The following is a 12,819-nucleotide window of genomic DNA, read 5'->3' as shown; positions in this document are numbered from 1 at the left end:
TTGGAGGTCAATTTTTAGTATCGATAGGTTGCATACACTTTGTCCTTAAACTAAAGCTGGATCATACTGTGTGTCAGAGGAAGTTAAGTTTCTTGGATTTGTCCCAAAGATCTGGCTTGTACAACAAAATGGCTTGCTACTATAAAGAGAGAGTGTTTGTAGCTCTAAACAAATCCAATAAAAAAGGTATCAAATTAACTTGTGTAAATAAAGCAATTTCTCCTAATTCCATGTGCTCAACTGCCTATTGGGCTTTTCCTCTCATGAATGTTCTTCACCTCCAAGTCAACTGACCCTTTCACTTCCTTCTTTACTGTTTTCTGATGACTTTGGATCTATACTCCCCACCTCTGGCTTCCTTCCCATCCAATTCATCTAGGAATTTGCTACCACATTGACCTTCCTAGAACCTGAAATAGCAGATGGGCTACTGATCACTGTGGGATGAATGAACCAAGTAACTCAATTCTTCTTGCTGTAAATATTTACCCTTTGCTTCTGACCTCAAAAAGCAAATTGTCCGCATTTGCCTTAGGGTAATAAGAGTATTCTATCTTATATTGCACCTCTGTTTCCCATCTGAATGTCACCGAACATTTACTGGATTCTGATTTCATGTTCATCAAGTAATTTCCTGATTAAAAATATATATTCACAGTGGGTGATCTTAACCTAGAATCCATGGTTGGACTTCAGATCACTCTTAAATGCTATGCAATTCTGTGCAAATGTTCGTTTGATTTTGGTAAAGGAAGGTCACCATGTTTTATTAAACCCCCAAAGACACTGATGACACCATAAAGGGTAAACTTCCTTGCCCTACAGAGAGAGACAGTGTCCACACAAGAATATCAACAGCAGTTACGTTCTCCTCCTTACCTTACCCCCCCTAAAGCTAGATAACCTACATGTGATTTTCTTTCTTCTCTTCATCTCTTTCTTAAGTTTGGACTTCCCTTCCATTACTTTACAATCCACACCAGAGTCTTCTTTCCCCTTGTTGCTACGACTCTGTACTGGTAGCTGCTTCAAACTCTAAAGGCTCCCACAATTTGCATTCCCCCCTTCCCTGGGGGTTATGTGCCCATATTCTCCATCTTGAAGGTCAACATGACACTCATACTTCCTTCACAAGATGGAAATGCATTATGTAAGATCAGGGCGTATGATTGAGATGTTGACATTTCTTAACCTGTGCCAAGCCCTCCTCAGAAAACAGAACGTATGGACTTTGGACTCTGTATTTTTTAGTAAATAATTGTTGAATACCGAATCAGTATTAGGCAAATCCATATGTTGTCTCATTTCATTCTCTCAGAAGGAGCAAGAATCACTTCTTAGAAATGAAGACAGAGGTAAGTCTCATAGAAGATCCCCAGATACAGAGAAACTTGCTTGGATCTATTTCAGTTAACATTATTATTATTTTTTTTTTATTAAAAGCAAGACACTGCATGAGGAAACCGATAGCATTATTACATTAAGTCCTCAAAACAGCCCTTAAAACTGGGATTGTTGTTCTTATTACAAATGAGGAGCAAGATGAGCTGAGAGAGTAAAGAACTTGATTAAGCCTCAAGAGACAATGGCAGAGTGAGAATTCAAGCCAAGCTCGTTGTGATTCTAAAACTTGTGCTCTTTTTACAAATGAAATCCTGTCTCTTGACTATTCAATTAACATTTTTTCCATTACTTACAATAGTTTGCCTCACATTTAAACATCACACTTTACACATTAAAGTTTTGCACCTTCACATACAGAAACTGAACATACAGTCTAAAAATAAAGAACTAATAGAGACAAAATAGCCTGACTTTCAATCTAATACTCTTTCCATAATATAGCCACACTTTCCACCTAATGAGCAACTATTTTGAAGTATAATACACTTTGAAGAGTATTTTTATAATGCAGTCTGTGCAGTTTCAATGTTACTTTCGCTTTTTCTTAAGTAAAAACTATTGACATGATCTTTTTTTTTTTCAGAGCACCTCTCAGCAAACCGTATTCCATACTATTTCACATCCAGCTCTTCTCACAGATGTTTCTAGCAGTAAAAATAGCTGAAGAGAAAGAAGAGTAAGGATACAGCAAAACACTGAGATTGGAAATATGCTCTGTAATTTATTTTCAGTCTATGATTTTCTATTTAACAGTAGACATGCCAGAAAGATTGTGACCATGGATTTGGAAAGATTTTCCAAACATTCAGAGCAGTGGTTTTCTGAAATTATAATCATACACATGTAGAATCACATGAGTACATTTCAAGAAGTAACGGCCATGGAATTTACAAGCTCGCGGAAAGGGTGGTGACTACTTTAACCCTTCCCTCATGAAAAGTGCTGTGTTAGGTTCCTATTGATGGCGTAACAAATCACCACACGTTTGGTGGCTTAAAACAACACACATTTATTAGTTTTCAGTTCAGTAGATCAGAAGTCTGACACAGTTCCCACGGAGTGAAGGTCTTGGTGGGCTAACATTCTGGATGGAGTTCTAGGGGGAGAATATCTTTCCTTGTTTTTTTCCAGTTTCTGGAGGCCATTCACATTCCTTGGCTCCTGGCTGTATTCCTCCATTTTTAAAGCCAGCAACAGCAGATTGAATTAATCTCACGTCCTATCTCTATGTGGAAACATCTTCTGCCTCCATTTCTACTTTTAAGGAATGTGTGATACATGTGATCCATGCGGATAATTCAGAATAATCTCCCTATGTGAAGCTCAGGCAATCAGCAATTTTAATTCTACCTGAATCCTTCATTCCCTCTGCCATGAAACACAATATGTTTGGCTTCCAAAGGTAAGGACATGGACCTCTTTGGGGGGCTATTAGTCTGCCCACAACATGCGCCAAGTAGTAATTTACTACTCATATCAGAGAAATGTTCCCAATTCAGTCCAGTCTACCAGAAATGTCTGCTGAGTGGCAGCTGTGAAGAATTTTACTGAGGAGAGATGTTTCAACGAAAATAAACAAAGACTCTCTCTATGTTACTTATGTTCTGCTGGGACTATAGGAGAGACAGACAAAAGTTTAATATGGAAATTAACACGGTATATTAGAAAGCAATGAATACTTACAGCAGGATTTATATTTTAAAAATAGAGTCTGTTGTGGCAGATTCAGAGCTAAGTGTGAGGTGGTCTGTTGAAATTTAAACAGGTCCATGTAGCCTTTTCAAGAAGGTAATGTTTGAACAAAAATTTGGCATTAAGGAAGTTGTCTATGTAAGTTTGTCAGGAGAGACTTTTGTGACAAGAATACAGAGGGACATCTGAAAATGAAAACAGCCTCTGGAAATCACTTGACCAGCTTTTGGTTGGTTCCCACTTTCCCATTCAAATCATTGGGGCATCTGTGACTGATGAAGAACCTGGGGTTTGAGAGGGGGAAAAGATCTAGGGCTCCACCCAGAGCTGAAAGGGCAAAGGGGAAAGGAGAAAGGTCTCAGGAACCAGGAGCAGACACGTGACACCAGAGAGCGGGACCACAGGGAGCCAGAGTTACCAAAGGACGATCATGGAGACAGCCAACTAAGGCACCATGACTGGCCTGGTCATGTCCCAGTTATGGCCAGGCATCTGGACAGTCTTCCAGGAACACCAGGAAGAATCTAGACGTGATGAAACACCACCTCCTCTTTTGCACTGCATTTTAATGAAAACCTATTATCTACCACTACCCTAGAATCTCTTCAACTCTCATCCCCATCCTTTCTGATCTGCTTCAAACTTTTCCCTTCCAAACCTGATGCAGTATTTCTGAAATTTAATTCTGCTAACATCTCTCACCATCTTAGAAAATGCCAGGGGCCCTGAATGGCTCTCCGTACTTAATATAAACTCCTTACTATCGCATTCAGAGGCCTCCACGATCTAACACCAATCAACAACTTCTACATTATCTCCACTAACGTTTCTATGCACTTTACTCTGTAGTTATTTCACGCTATGGGATTCCAAACTAAGCCACACTTTTCACCTTTCTGTGGCTCTGCTCCTCTCATTTCCCCCATTTATCAAAGCACTTCTCTATTTCAAAGTCCATTTAAAATGTGATTTCTTCTAGGATATCACTTTTCATACCTCAGATAAAATTATCTCCAACCTCAGGATGTTTTTATCTCTATTATGACCGCACTTTGTCATGAGAAGTACCTTCAAAGAAAGACCCATGTTTTACTGGTTTTTATATCTTTCTAATATCTAGCACAGATGTTAGAGAGTCAGCAATATGAGTTTTCTTTAAATAAAGGATTCAAAGGATAAACGCTGAGAAGAGGTAGAATATTTCCTTCATTGTAAATCTGATATCAGGAGTAATTAAAAAAGACAATAATGACACAATCATTCGAATGGTTATAATGTGACAAATCACTCAGTCAAGTCTTAAGCTGTGTTTTAATCTAAATTAATTCACATATGTTTTCAAGAAAATTAGTAAACTGTATTAGATATGTTTACTGAACTTTACACCTTTACAAATTCTTGTTTAGATAATCTGCTTTTGTTTACATTCTGCTATTTTATACATTTTTACTTAATTGCCAGAATTCTTTTAAGTATATTCATATCTTTCATGCCTTGAGATATTATTTCTCTTGTAAATTAAAGAATGAGTAGAAAGTTAAAACAAAACCATAACTGATTTCCAAATTTCATTGCCTTTGAATATATACCCAGAAGTGGAATTGCTTGAATATGGTAGCTCTATTTTTAATTTTTTGAGGAACCTCCATACTGTTTTTCATAATGATGGCACCAATGTTGAAAAAAATATATATACAAATCAGCCTTAAAAAAAAAAAGGTAATTCTGCCATTTGCAACAACATGGATGAAAGTAGAGAGCATGAAGCTAAGTGAAATAAGCCAGAAGGAGAAAGACCAATATTGCATGACCTCACTTCTACCTGGAAGCAGGGAGTAGAAGGGCAGTTGCCAGGGATGGGGGGGAGGGAAATGAGGAAATATTGGTCAAAGGGCATATTGTTTTGGTTATGCGAGATGAATGAGTTCTGGAGATTCAATGGGCAGCATGGTGATGACAGTTAACAACAATGTCTTCCATCCTTGAGATTTTCAAAGAGGATAGACCTTCAAGTCTACACACACACACACACACACACACACACACACACACACACAGAAATTGTACCTGTGCAGGCGAGGATACATGTTTTAGCTTGATTGTGGTGATTTTTTTCACAATGTACACATATATCAAAACGTCAAGCTGTGTAGCTTCAATATATACTATTTTTATGTCAGAGATATTCCCAAAAAGGTTGTTAAAAAATACAATTGATAAAATAGCAGTTTTGTTTCTCTATAAACCAAAGAAAGATGATGAATGATAACTACTCCATCTTTTATATTCACCATCAGCAATCCTCTAATTTCTCTGCAGATTTGACATTATTAATTTATTTCAAAGACTGAGAAATTGCAGCTTAACAAATTAAAATAGTGTCTAACTTCACACAGCTTCTAAGAAACAAAATAAGCTTCTAGCCAGTAGACTGATGTTTTGTTTCGCTTTGTTCTCCTCACTTCTCATCACAGAGCTTCCACGTTAGCAGGGCAAACTGATGTGTAGATGTTCAGGATTTTCCCTAGTTCCTATCCTGATGAATTTCCCATGGTCACTTTGCTAACTATTTACAAGAATTTCTACGGACAGAGGGCTCATAAAAGCACATTTGAATGAATACAGTGATATAGACTAGTTACTAATTTGTGATAGATTATCTGTGAGATTGTTTTAAATTCCAAGAATGGTTATCATTAAGTATTTATTTGCAGTGAAATCTATTGTCGTACAATAGGATTCCATTAAGCATTGTTCACTTGGTAGTTTTATTTTGGATTAAAAATTTCAAAGATCTTTTGCTTATTTCATTGATAAAGTATGGATAGAAGGGAGAGGGAATAAGTACTTTAAAGATTATGTATTCAAGATCCCTGAACACAGATAGGGTCTCAAGGGGAGAAATGACCTGCCCAAGGTCAATGATCTTACCACTTGCCAGGCTGGGCCCAGAGCCAGTTGCCTTCTCCTTCCATGATTCATGGCTCCTTTTCCCCCCTGTAGCCCTGCCAGAAACCAGTGACTTATCTAAACTAGTTTAATCCCTAGCAGTGATAGTTAATTCCCTTAATCACTTAAGTAAGTGTGCTGCAAATTCATGCTGGTTTACAAATCTTCTGCGAGCAGGGATTCTCAAACAAGTTCCCTGCCTGCATCCAGTTTAGGGATTTGTGGTTCCTGCCTCTTCCTTTAATGACAGAATAAGAAATTAGCTTGAACTTTGAGTTATTTATAGTCAGAAACTCCACTCTTCTACACATTAATTATCAAGCCTATTTTTCCCTTGGTACGTTCTTTACTATGACATATCTGCAAAATGTTTTTTCCCTCCCCCTTTTGTTTTACTTACAAACGTTCATTAGCTATGCTTCCATTTTGTGACTTTTAAAGGTTTCTCCCTAAAAAATTGTTTATTTCGCACTGATCACTAATGTGTCATTTCACAGTTTAATTTGTTATTTAAGTATTCTTCACATGATAGAAGTGTCAAGGGTGTGCGCTCTGGGGGCAAACTCCCAGAGTTTCTTTCCGGAATTCAGAAGGTGCTAGCTAATGATGAGGCCATACTGAGTGAGTTGATTACTCTGTTCCGTTTCTCTCACAGTTAGAATGAATAGAGTATCTACCTTAAAGAGTTCTATAAGGATTAATGAGAAATCCACATATGGTGCTATGTGCCATGGCTGGTTTTCTGTAAGAATGTCATAATTTTATGATAATTATTATATTAAATAATTGAAATTGATGACTTAGACTTTTTCCAGAATTATCACTACCACTGCAGCTTTTAAGGAAAAATATTTAATCATGTGTGAAAGAATAATAATTGGATAGCAGTTTTAGTTATTACTGGAAGAAATTAATAAAGCGTCTTTAAATGTACAGGAAATGGGTAAATTTCAGCATGCAATCTTGACGAAGTAACTAGTATAGTATTTGTCCATCCACCATAAAAACTATAATATTGGGGGAACGCCTGGGTGGCTCATTCAGTTTAGCATCTGACTTTGGTTCAGGTCATGATCTCCTTAAAAAAAAACTATAATATACATGAGACAATGTCATTCATACCTCACAGACAGCATAGCAGTCTGATCCCCGAGAGAAGGGGAGCACACACATTGAGGCCCACCTTTGTCCAGGCTATCTGACCAGGGACACCTTACCTACTGTGACACAGGGAAGTAGAACCCAATGTTAGAATTATGGGAAGACTGGAAGTCAGTCCAATTGGAGCTGAAGAGGCTGGGATTTGCAAAGGGTATGAGAAAAAAAAAGAGACCTGCACAGGGGAACCTTGACCCAAGAAGAGTAGAGGGAAGAACAAGGCTTTTTTTTTTTTTTAGGTTTATTTATTTTTGAGAGAGAGACAAAAAAAAAAAATTGTTATCCCAAGAGGAAAAGAAGGAAAGAAAAGTTCAGAAAAAATATTTGAAGAAATAATTCTAAAAGTTATTCAATATATGATAGACTATTAATTTGAATTACTTGTGGGCTGGCATTGGCAGTCACAGAGGAGGGAAGTATCATATGTAGACAAGAGTGCTTGTCTGTGGGACCTGCCAGACCAGACTCGGGAGAAATTTGGAAGGCTTTGGACCAGTAGACCTCTCATGACAGACTCAGTGCACGTGAGGCGGTGACAGAGCAGATCTCCTTCAGGCTTCTTTGAGCCAATAGTGTGGGGTCCTGCAGCCAGACTTTTGGGCCCTTCCTGTTTCGAAGGAAATATCTGGGTAGAGATGGGATTCAGATAAGGAGTAGTTCTCAGCAACTATAGGTTCCAGACCCTGACGTAGACATTTTAAAAAGGCAACAGAATGGAGAAAAGGTGCTTTGTAAAAAAGTGGTTGAACAGAAGGGAAATTCTTTTTTTTTTTTTTTTTTTTTTTTTTTTATTTCTCATGAAAACCCAGTTATTGTTAATGAGATCAACACTGAATTAACAGGTGCAAGTCTGGTGGGTATGTGTTTGTGTCACCCAGGCGTATCAGCACAGTGGCTTACATAAAAAAAATTAAGAGCCATAGAAGATAGAACTCTTCATATCCCCCTCTTCTTTAAAAAGAAAAAAAGAAAGAAAGAAACTCCATTATTTTTAATGTGAGGCTCTCACCTATTCAAAGTCTACAAAAAGGCAAATGGCCAACCAGTGCCTTTCTGCCTGTATGGAAGCGTTTTCTCTATTTTTTAGATTTGGCAGTAATTTATTTTTTTATGTTTATTTATCTATTTTGAGGAAGAGAGTAAGCAGGAGGTGGGGGGTGGTGGGAAGAGAGAGAGAGAATCCCAAGCAACTCTGTGCTGTCTGCGCAGAATCCGATGCAGGGCTCGATCCCATGAACCAGGAGATCAAGAGCTGAGCCTAAATGAAAACTCCAGCACTTACCCCACTAGGCCACCCAGGTGCCCCTACCTTTGGCAGTAATTTATGACAGTAATAGTTGTGTAGCTAATGAAAATTTCCCTTTCAGTTCTTGCCACAGTCTCCAACAGAGAAAATACTACATTGACTAGGGTCTAGGATCTTATTACGCCATTCCCCGATGTGCCCACAAAAAAGAATGAATGCTGACAGTTAAGGTTTTGTTTTCCTAAGTTACATTGTCCCTTGATATTAACAAGACGTGGCAGTACTCAGGTTTGGTTGATAAGCCCAAATGACCTGTTGTTACTCTCATTATGGAATGTGACATAATAATATATGGTTATCAAGCTTAATCAGATACGAATACCTAACACCTTCAATACCTGACTGATACAAGAGCAAACATTACCGTTCTGGGCACTACCATTCAGTCAAGATAGTTTTTGGTCCTTTAGTCCATCTTACTATTGACCTGCTCTTTCTCCAGAGTAACCATTGCTGTAAGTGCCCTTTGTACCCTCTCACCCCTGCAAACCCCACCATAGGGCGTGCCTACGGGTGTGTACACACGGGTGGGTAAAAGCAAGGAGAAGGAATAGTAAAATGTGATTGGTTTTTAAGCTAAGTGACGTGTGAACCCTTAAGTGTCCTAAGGATTTTTATAAACTTAAATTGTTGATATTCATTTAGCCAATATATAGAACCAAAACACACACACATAAATCTGCCTCTTTAATTGACTGTGAAAATGCATTAAGGATTGACAGAAGTCAAACTTGTCTTTCACTTCCCGCTTAAAACCGTTTTCCTAGAATATCACACAGACTTTTGCCTTTTAATAAACTTTCCCCGCCCCCCCACTCGCACTCTCTCTCAAAAATAAAACTAAAACACTGTAAAAATAAATGTTTCCCTGCCCCTCCCCCACTCACAAAAATAAAATTAAAAAAAAAACTTAAAAAGAAATAAAGAAATAAGTTTTCCCCAAATCTTTTTTAATTTCATAAATATTCTGAATATAGATTACGCTTTGCACGCAACCAAAAATCCTTACGTGTCTCCTTAGAGACAACATTTAAACTCAATCTTTTGGTAAAACAAGATAATGGAGCATCCCTGTTTCAGAGAGCTGCATCTATTTTCATTTTTTTTTAATGTTTATTTTTGAGACAGAGAGAGACAGAGCATGAGCAGGGAAGGGGCAGAGAGAGGGAGACACAGAATGTGAAGCAGGCTCCAGGCTCTGAGCTGTCAGCACAGAGCCTGACGCGGGGCTTGAACTCACGAACTGTGAGATCATGACCTGAGCTGAAGTCGGAAGCTTAACCGTCGGAGCCACCCAGGAGCCCCTCTATTTTCGTTTTTGTTGGTGATCAATTTTTCATGAAATGTCTCTTGTTCTACGTTCAGAATCACCTTCTCTCCCACCTTCCTTCTTTTCATCTCATCATATTCTTCTATTTAAACAGAATCCACTTACTGAGATTACTCAGGGTCACACAGAGGCACATCCTGAGCACAAAGAGTGAGGTGTCAGAGTCACATTCATCAGAGGACTGCTTTGGGGGCTGTAGGGGGAATGTGTTATTTACGATATTCACACTGTGAACATTTCATTTTATCTAAGAACAGGCAACATAGGCTCTACCCTTAGACTTCCACTCACTGACCATATACATTTTAACTTATCATTTGACTTTTCTGCATCTTGGGTTCTTCTGTCAGAGAGAAGATGTCTCGGGGTGCCTGGCTGGTTCAGTCAGCAGAGCATGTGGCTCTTCACCTTGGGGTCATGAGTTCAAGCCCCAGGTTGGGGGTAGAGCTTCCATGTAAAAGTGGGGAAACAAAAAAAAGGCATGATACCCAGTTCACAGGATCTTATGATGACCATTTAGCTTGTTTAGAAAAGCTAAACAATTATTTTAAAAGATTCTTATTTCAGGGGCGCCTGAGTGGCTTGGTCGGTTAAGCGTCTGACTTCGGCTCAGGTCATGATCTCACGGCCGTGAGTTCAAGCCCCGCGTCGGGCTCTGTGCTGACAGCTCAGAGCCTGGAGCCTGTTTCTGATTCTGTGTCTCCCTCTCTCTCTGCCCCTCCCCTGTTCATGCTCTGTCTCTCTCTGTCTCAAAAATAAATAAACGTTTAAAAAAAAAAGATTCTTATTTCATAGGTTTCAAATGTTAAATGACTGCTCTAAATCATTCATAAATTTTGAAAACATCTCACAAAGTTCAAACTTCGACACCAGGATACCATGGAACCTGAGGAATCTGATTTCAAACAGGTGAATCCATGTGATGGTGCATATATTCATAAATAAGTCTAAATATCATAGTAATATTCATAAATAAGTCTAAATATCATAGTAATTTCTTTGATCAGGACACAGATGATGAATGCCAATTAGTACCAACTGAACCTTGTTGGGTATTATCTGTTAGGAAGCAAAAACAACAGAATTGTTCAGTTATTTAGCCTAGACTTCACGTAGAAATGCATCTCTAATATTTTTCAGCTCCTTAGACTGAGACGTAGTGACTAAAGTTTTGTGTTTTGCAAAGAGTGTCTGCCTTTGTTATCACATTTGAGCTCACAAACACCTACGATTTAGTAGAAAGCATCACCAGCATTATTTAAGTCATGTGTCCAACAAACACAGCAAAAGGTTCCCAAGGCAGAACTTGACATCAGGACCTCTGAATCTACATCCTACGTTTCTAACAACACATTGTGTTGCCTATTTACATAAAACCAACATAAGTCCCAATAATGCCCACTAAACTAGAGACTCAGGAGAACAGTGATGCTAATCCATGATAGGGGCTTTAGCTAAGGGAAGGAAAACTTTACACGTATTGAACACATTATGTATATATTATTATTTTGTTCACTTCTCCACCCCCCAGCAAAAAAAAAAAAAATTCAGTGGTATTATTTCCTTATTAGGGAATTGAATCTCGAAAAATTTCACATAACCTAAGATTCCAAAAGTTTCCAGAAAAGGCTCAAGCCTGGGTTTGCTCCTAGGTTTGGGTGATTACCAAACCTGTTATTTCCATTTCGTAGTATCTATTCTTTCAACCCAGTCAAAAATAATTTTAAAAATGGACATATTAATATTTATGCATATTCTACTTATTTTACTTCCTCTCCAGAGAAAGTGTTTCAATCTCAGTTCTTCCAGACTAAGATATATTCATTTTAAGACAGTTATCTTTCATAAAATAAGCTGAATGATGTCTAACAGAGCTTGTCATTCCTGTATTTATAAATCCTTATCAATATATGTAAAAGTCTAAACTGGAAGTCTGAAGAACTTAAGAATCATGTTCTTTCCTGCATTAAAGAATAACACAGGAATTTGGGCACTTAGTGAGATTCTACATATTAGAATGATTTGGGCACTTAGTGATTTCTACATATTAGAAGTCAAATTAGTTCCTAGATGAAAATGAAAACTCAAGAATGACCTCTGATCAAATGCTTGAATTTTCACTGTTGAATATGGTAATAATTTATTAAGATATGGGAACCAAGGTCACAATAACCTCCCTTTAAGTATAACCATAATAACTTGCGTTTGGTTATAGAAGTGTAAGGTAATATTTGACCCACTCTTACACATTTATACACGTTATGAAGTTTGAACTACTCTGACCCTCTTAAACAAATGGTCCATTACTGAGTGCAGTGTTTGGAAAACGTTTTTGAAATGCACACATCATCACAAATTTGGAAGGCCAATACTGAGAAAGAGAGAGAAGATAATAGAGTCGTAACATCTTTGAGGGTGAAGACTCCACAGAAAGGCTATACTTAGTTGGATAACTTCATTTGGCTGCAGAGATAGAAAAGAACCATGAAATGTACCATCCCAATTTCTTGTTTCTTATGGGAAAGTATTCTTTAAAGTATTATTACCACAGTGTTGACCTGTTCTCTCCTGTCTTTTTTCTTGCCTACAATGGAATCAGAGTGATTAAGGAACTGGGCATGAATGGGAATTTCTGAGTCTCATTGTTATACTGAAGGTAAACTTTACATGTGATGACCCCAAGTGAAGGAAACATCTCTGAGGTCATTGAAATAACTTTGCCCTGGTTTTTTACTCAGCTCATCACAAAAGTTTATCACTTACATGTAGTGAGTAGATCCTCTGACAATTTCAGTGCTTCTCTTTCTACCAGATGCCTACAGGAGAAATGTGTATATTGAAGATTCAATTATTTGAACATACTTTAGACTATGTCATTTCTATGAACTTTTGGCAACAACTCTTCTTTTTTTTTATGTCTATTTTTGAAGGGCACCCCACCTCTGCTTGTGCTCTGTCTCTCTCTGTCTTTCAAAAATGA

At 37.9% G+C, this 12,819-nt stretch overlaps 1 long non-coding RNA gene across 2 annotated transcripts in view; it reads right to left on the bottom strand.

The window, feature by feature from the left end:
• LOC113604938 (uncharacterized) overlaps positions 1 to 12,819 on the bottom strand; it is a 192,714-nt gene that overhangs the window by 145,681 nt on the left and 34,214 nt on the right. For both annotated transcript variants that reach the window (XR_008289678.1, XR_008289677.1), the window contains exon 2: positions 12,603 to 12,655. This is a non-coding gene — a long non-coding RNA (uncharacterized LOC113604938). The remainder of the gene's footprint in view (positions 1 to 12,602; positions 12,656 to 12,819) is intronic.

The sequence above is a fragment of the Acinonyx jubatus genome, chromosome A3 (assembly GCF_027475565.1).
Source record: "Acinonyx jubatus isolate Ajub_Pintada_27869175 chromosome A3, VMU_Ajub_asm_v1.0, whole genome shotgun sequence".
Taxonomy (NCBI): domain Eukaryota; kingdom Metazoa; phylum Chordata; class Mammalia; order Carnivora; family Felidae; genus Acinonyx; species Acinonyx jubatus.
Note: the sequence above shows the minus strand (reverse complement) of the source record. Positions and strands in the feature narration are given on the sequence as shown.